Raw genomic sequence first — 7,074 nt, 5'->3', positions numbered from 1 at the left:
CGTGACGTGTGTGGCTGCTTCTTGGGGAAATAAGTGGGAAGGAGAATTGCCAGAAAGTAACAGATGTCTCACGTCTAATCCTCAGATCCTAGAAGTAGTGACTGATTCATACTAGAGTGTAAATGATGGATAGCTTGTGCCCTAGAGCAGTCAACATAACTGGGAACACCCAGTTGTTGGAAATGGAGAGGGGGTCAGAACAGGGGCTGACAAGGGCAGGAGGGGTTCCTTCCCACTGTGTGCCACCAGGGCTGCCAAGAAGCTGCCTAACTTGTATAGGCCTCAAGACACACTTCAAGGCCAGGTGCAGAGGCTCATGCCTGTAATCCCAGCAATTTGAGAGGCCGAAGTGGTTAGATTGCTTGAGCCCAGGAGTTCAAGACCAGGCTTGGCAATACAGTGAGAACCTGTCTCTACAAAAAAAAAAAAAAAAAAAAAAAAGAAAAGAAAAAGAAAGAAAGAAAGAAAAAAGAAAAAGAAAAAGAATATTTTTAATTGGCCCAGTGTAGTTACGCGTGCCTGTATTCCTACCTGCTCAGCAGGCTGAGGCAGGAGGATCGCTTGAGCTCAGTTCAGGGCTGCAGTGAGCCATTATCACACCACTGTACTCTAGCCTGGGTGACACAGTGAGAGCCTCTCTCTCAAAAAAAAATAATAATAATAAGACATGCAGACACAGAATACCAAGCTGGCCCTGGTAGTATGTGCTGTACTTCCAACTACTTGGGAGGCTGAGGTAAGAAGATCACTCTATCCCAGAACATTGAGGCTACAGTAAGCTATAATCCTGCCACTGCACTCCAGCCTGGGCAAAAGCCAGACCCCAACTTTTTATTTATTTATTTATTTTTGAGAGGGAGTTTCGCTCTTGTTGCCCAGGTTGGATTGCAATGGCAGGATCTCAGCTCACTGCAACCTCCACCTCCCAGGTTCCAGTGATTCTCCTGCCTCAGCCTCCCTAGTAGCTGGGATTACAGGCACCTGCCACCAAGCCCAGCTAATTTTTTGTATTTTTAGTAGAGACGGGGTTTCACCATGTTGGCCAGGCTGGTCTCAAACTCCTGACCTCGTGATCCGCCTGCCTCGGCCTCCCAAAGTGCTAAGATTACATGCATGAGCCACCACGCCTGGCCTTTTTTTTTTTTTTTTTTTTTTGAGACAGAGTCTAGCTTTGTCTCCCAGGCTGAAGTATAGTGGTGCATCTTGGCTTACTGCAACCTCAACCTCCTGGGTTCAAGTGATTCTCCAGCCTCAGCCTCCAGAGTAGCTGGGATTGCAGGCACACACCACCACATCTGGCTAATTTTTGTATTTTTAGTAGAGATGGGGTTTCGCCACGTTGGCCAGACTGGTCTCGAATTCCTGACCTCAGGTGATCCACCCGCCTCGGCCTCCCAAAGTGCTGGGATTACAGACATCAATCATCATGCCTGTCCAAGACCCCATATTATACATATACAGACTATAGAGTTTGGTGGGAATGACCCCATGTAGCGTCCACCTGTGTTCACAACCCAGCTCTACCACTTACTTTTGCTGTAACTTCAGTTTCATACGTTGCCCAGATTGAGCCTTGGTTTCTTCATTTTTTTTTTTGAGATGGAGTCTCACTCTGTCGCCCAGGCTGGAGTGCAGTGGCGCCATCTCTGCTCACTGCAAGCTCCGCCTCCCGGGTTCACGCCATTCTCCTGCCTCAGCCTCTCCTAGTAGCTGGGACTACAGGCGCCCGCCACCACACCCGGCTAATTTTTTGTATTTTTAGTAGAGATGGGGTTTCACCGTGGTTTCGATCTCCTGACCTCATGATCCGCCCGCCTCGGCCTCCCAAAGTGCTGGGATTACAAGCGTGAGCCACTGCGCCTGGCCTCTTCATCTTTAAAAATGGGAATGTGGGCCGGGCGTGGTGTCTCATGCCTATAATCTCAGCACTTTGGGAGGCCGAGGCAGGCGGTTCGTTCACTTAAGGCCAGGAGTTCGAGACCAGCCTGGCCAACATGGCGAAACTCCGTCTCTACCAAAAATACAAAAATTAGCCAGGCGGCCAGGCGAGATGGCTCATGCCTGTAATCCCAGCACTTTGGGAGGCCAAAGCGGGCGGATCACGAGATCAGGAGTTCAAGACCAGCATGACCAACATGGAGAAACCCCATCTCTACTAAAAAATACAAAAATTAGCCAGTCATGGTGGGGCGCACCTGTAATCCCAGCTACTCAGGAGGCTGAGGCAGAAGAATCCCTTGAACCTGGGAGGTGGAGGATGCAGTGAGCAGAGAATGTGCCATTGCACTCCAGCCTGGGTGACAGAGCAAGACTCTGTCTCAAAAAAAAAAAAAAAAAAAAAATAGCCAGGCATGGTGGCACATGCCTGTAATCCCAGTTTCTTGGGAGACTGAGGTGCGATAATCACTTGAACCCAGGAGGTGGAGGTTGTGGTGACCTGAGACAGTACCACTGCACTGCAGCCTGGGTAACAGGGTGAGACCTTGTCTCAAAAAGAAAAATTAAAATAAATAAAACAGAAATGCGTTCCTTTCACAGGATTGAGAAAGGAGAATTCAGTGAGTTAGTGCAAGTTTTTCTGCATATCTAACACTGCATACCAAGCAACTCCAATATAGTGATCAAAAAAAAAGTCACTAGGCTGGGCGTGGTGGCTCATGCCTGTAAGCCCAGCACTTTGAGAGGCTGAAGCAGACAGATCACCAGGCCAGGAGATTGAGACCATCCTGGCTAACACGGTGAAAACCCATCTCTACTAAAAATACAAAAAATTAGCCAGGCATGGTGGCAGGCGCCTGTAGCGTAAACCTGGGAGGCAGAGGATTAGTCAGCTGAGATCACACTACTGCACTCCAGCCTGGGCGACAAAGTGAGACTCCATCTCAGAAAAAAAAAAAAAAAAGAAAAAAAAAGTCATTATCGGCTGGGTGCGGTGGCTCATGCCTGTAAGCCCAGCACATTGGGAGGCTGAGGCGCGCAGATCACCTGAGGTCAGGGGTTCAAGACCAGCCTGGCCAACATGGTGAAACCCTGTCTCTACTAAAAATAAAAAATTAGCCGGGCATGGTGGTGCATGCCTGTAATCCCAGCTACTCAGGAGGCTGAGGCTGGAGAATCACTTCAACCCAGGAGGCAGAGGTTGCAGTGAGCCAAGATCATGCCACTGCATCCCAACCTGGGTAACAGCCAGACTCCGTCTCAAAAAACAAACAAACAAAAAAAAAAAACAGCACTTTAGGAGGCCGAGGCAGGTGGATCACGAGGTCAGGAGTTCGAGACCAGCCTGACAAACATGGTGAAACTCCATCTATACTAAAAATACAGAAAATTAGCCAGGTATGGTGGCGCATGCCTGTAATCCCAGCTACTCAGGAAGCTGAGGCAGGATAATCGCTTGAACCCAGGAAGCAGAGGTTTCAGTGAGCCGAGATCACGCCACTACACTCCAGCCTGGGCAACAGAGCGAGACACCATCTCAAAAAAAAAAAAAAAAAGTCACTATCTTTCATGGTTCTGGGGTTTGACTTGGTTCAGCTTGGCAGTTCTTCCTGAAGATCTGTCATGTACTTGCAGACACAGTGGCTGGGGCTGGAATCACATTGAAGTCTTCCTCGCTCACATATCTGGTAGCTGGTGTTGGCTGTTGCCTTGAACTTCTGCTGGGGCTGTTGGCCAGAATATCTGCACATGGCCTCTCTGTGGCTTGGGCTTCCTCTCAACATGGCAGCTACAGTCGAAGGGAAATATCCCAAGAGAGCAAGCCAGGTGGGATTTGTTTCAGTTCTGATGACTTAACCTTGGAACTCACACAGTGTGACATCTCTCACTTTCTTTTCACTACAGTGAGTCACTGAAGCCAGCTCATATTCAAGGAGAGGCATCATAGACTCCACCTCCAATGGGAGGGATGTCAAATAAAATGCTTAGAAAGTGTGGCACACAATTATCACTCAATGAATGTAGACACCGTCTATTATGATTGTTTCTTGTGGATGATGTTACATACTGGGTTATTGATGTTATAGACTGTGTTATTGTGACAAGGAGGAGGAACAAGCATTCAAGGAAGCAAAGCAAGTCTTTAAAGGATATCCAGTCAGATAATCAAGCCATGGAGGACTTTCCAAGTGAAAGGCCTGGAGGTGTCATGTTCTGGGAACTCTGAGCTGACCAGGAAGCCTGGGATAGACCATGGGAGATGGGATCTGGTCCTGGAAGACACTGGATGCCAGGCAGAGGCACTTGAACCTCAGGATAGAGTGTGATGTACCAGGAACTGTGGCTCACACCTGTAATTCTAGCAGTTTAGGAGGCTGAGGCAGATGAATTCTTTCAGGTCAGGAGTTCCAGACCAGCCTGGGCAACATGGCGAAACCCCATCTCTACTAAAAATTAAGAAAATTAGCCGGGCATGGTGGCACACACCTGTAGTCCCAGCTACTTGGGAGGCTGAAGGTGGGAGGATTGCTTGAGCCGGGAGGTGGAGGTTGCAGTGAGCCGTCATTGCACTGCTGCCCTCTAGCCGGGGCAACAGAGGGAGATGGTGTCTCAAAAAAAAAAAAAAAAAAAAGAGAGAGAGAGAGAAGGGAGGGTGTGATGCAAGGTTCGGCGGTTCGTGGCTATAGTCTCAGTTACTTGGGAGGCTGAGGTGACCGTATTGCTTGAGGCCAGGAGATCAGGAACAGCATGGGCACCATAGCCAGACCTCATCTCCAAAATAAAAAAAAAAAAAAGTTAGGCTGGACAAAATTAGGCAGGACAGCTCACGCCTGTAATCCCAGCACTTTGGAAGGCTGAAGCAGGAGAACTGCTTGAAGCCAGGAGTTCAAAATCAGCCTGGGAAACATAGTAAGATCTCATCTCTACCAAAAAAAAAAACAAAAAACAAAAAAAATTAGCAAGGTGCAATGGTTTGTACCTGTAGTCCCACATACTCAGGACCTCATTTAGAAAAGGAAACATGTGAGAGCCATAGGTTTTTTGTTTGTTTATGTTTTTTGAGACGGAGTCTCGCTCTTGTCACCCAGGCTGGAGTGCAGTGTGGCACAATCTCGGCTCACTGTAACCTCTGCCTCCCAGGTTCAAGCTATTCTGCCTCAGCCTCCTAACTAGCTAGGATTACAGGTGCATGCCACTATGCCTGGCTAATTTTTGTATTTTTAGTAGCGATGGGGTTTCACCATGTTGGCCAGGCTGGTCTTGAACTCCTGACCTCAGGAGATCCACCTGCCTCGGCCTCCCAAAGTGCTGGAATAACAGGCATGAGCCACCGTGCCCAGCCTTGTTTTTGTTTTTGTTTTTTTAAATAGGGTGGCGTATTTTGTATTTTTGGTACCACTTTGGCCAGGATAGTCTCCATCTCTTGATCTCGTGATCCGCCCACCTCGGCCTCCCAAAGCGCTGGGATTACAGGCGTGAGCCACGGCGCCTGGCCTCTTGGGCCTTCTTGAAGCCAGGTCTCCCATTTCTAGGCCTCAACACGTGCCCAATGCCTGGAACCCCCTCCATCCTCCAGTCACTTATTCCACCACATTCACCCCGCAGACCTCTGCCAGTCAGTTCCTCAGGCTCTGAGACTCCCAGATCAGAGCTGGATCCCCCATCATGCATTCCCAGGCACTCTAGCCTCCACTGTCCAAGGGCAGTTCTGGGATTCTGGCTGGCTGGTGCAGTACTGGCCTCTGCATCCTACAAAGAATTTGTGTGGAGTGGAGAAATGCTCTGTTATGGGTTAAATGGGTCTCCTCCAATTCATATGTTCAAGTCCTAACCCCCAGTATGTGAAAATGTGACTGTGTTTGGAAAGAGCGTGTTTAAAGGGGTAAAGTAAAATGAGGTCATATTTGTGAGCTCCAACTCAATGACAATAAGAAATTAGGACACTTGGCCGGGCACTGTGTCTTATGCCTGTAATCTCAACAATTTGACACTTTGAGAGGCTGTGGTGGGAGGATCCTTTGGGCCCAGAGTTTGAGACCAAACTGGGCAACATAGCAAGACCCCCATCTCTATAAAAATTTTTTTTTCTTTGAGACGGATTCTTACTCTGTTACCCAGATTGGAGTGCAATGGCACGATCTTGGCTCATTGCAACCTCCGCCTCCCAGGTTCAAGCAGTTCTGCCTCAGCCTCCTGAGTAGCTGGGATTACAGGCATCTGCCACCATGTCCAGCTAATTTTTTTATTTTTAGTAGAGACGGGGGTTTGCCATGTTGGCCAGGCTGATCTCAAACTCCCGACCTCAGGTGTTCTGCCTGCCTCAGATGCCCAAAGTCCTGGGATTACAGGCGTGAGCCACCATACCCAGCCCAAATTTTTTTTTTTTTTTTTTTTTTTTTGTAACTGAGTCTCTGACTATCGCCCAGGCTGGAGTGCAGTGGCGCAATCTTGGCTCACTGCAACCTCCACCACCTGGGTTCAAGCGATTCTCCTGCCTCACCCTCCCAAGTATGTGGGACGTGGGCGACAGAGTGAGAATCCATCTCAAGAAAAAAAAAAAAAAAACAAAACTGTATGGGGGCCAGGAGTGTGGCTCACGCTTGTAATCCCAGCACTTGGGAGGCCGAGGTGGACATGGAGGTGCACATCTGTAATCCCAGTTACTTGAGAGGCTGAGGCAGGAGAATCACTAGAGCCCGGGAGGTGGAGGTTTCAATGAGCCAAGATTATGCCATTGCACTCCAGCCTGGGTGACAGAGTGAGACTCCATCTCAAGAACACAACATAGTGTTGGACTCCCAAAGTGCTAGGCCTCCTCTCACATAGGGAGGCCCCATCTCTATGAAATAAAAAACTTAGCTGAGCATAGTGATACATGCCTGCAGTGCTAGCTACTTGAAGGCCGAGGCAGGAGGGTCGCTTGATCTCAGGAGTTTGACGGCACAGTAAGTCAAGATTGCAACACTGCACTCCAGCCTGGGCAACGAAGCAAGACTCTGTCTCAAAAAAGAGAGCAGCGCAGGCGCAATGGCCCATGCCTGTAATCCCAAGAACTTTGGGAGGCCGAGATGGGAGGATCGCTTGAGCTCAGGAATTTGAGACACCAGTCTGGGCAACAGGGCGATCCCGTCTCTA

The sequence above is a fragment of the Pongo abelii genome, chromosome 20, assembly GCF_028885655.2.
Source record: "Pongo abelii isolate AG06213 chromosome 20, NHGRI_mPonAbe1-v2.0_pri, whole genome shotgun sequence".
In the NCBI taxonomy this organism is placed as follows: domain Eukaryota; kingdom Metazoa; phylum Chordata; class Mammalia; order Primates; family Hominidae; genus Pongo; species Pongo abelii.
The sequence above is the reverse complement of the archived record's forward strand: the minus strand, read 5'-3'. Positions refer to the sequence as shown.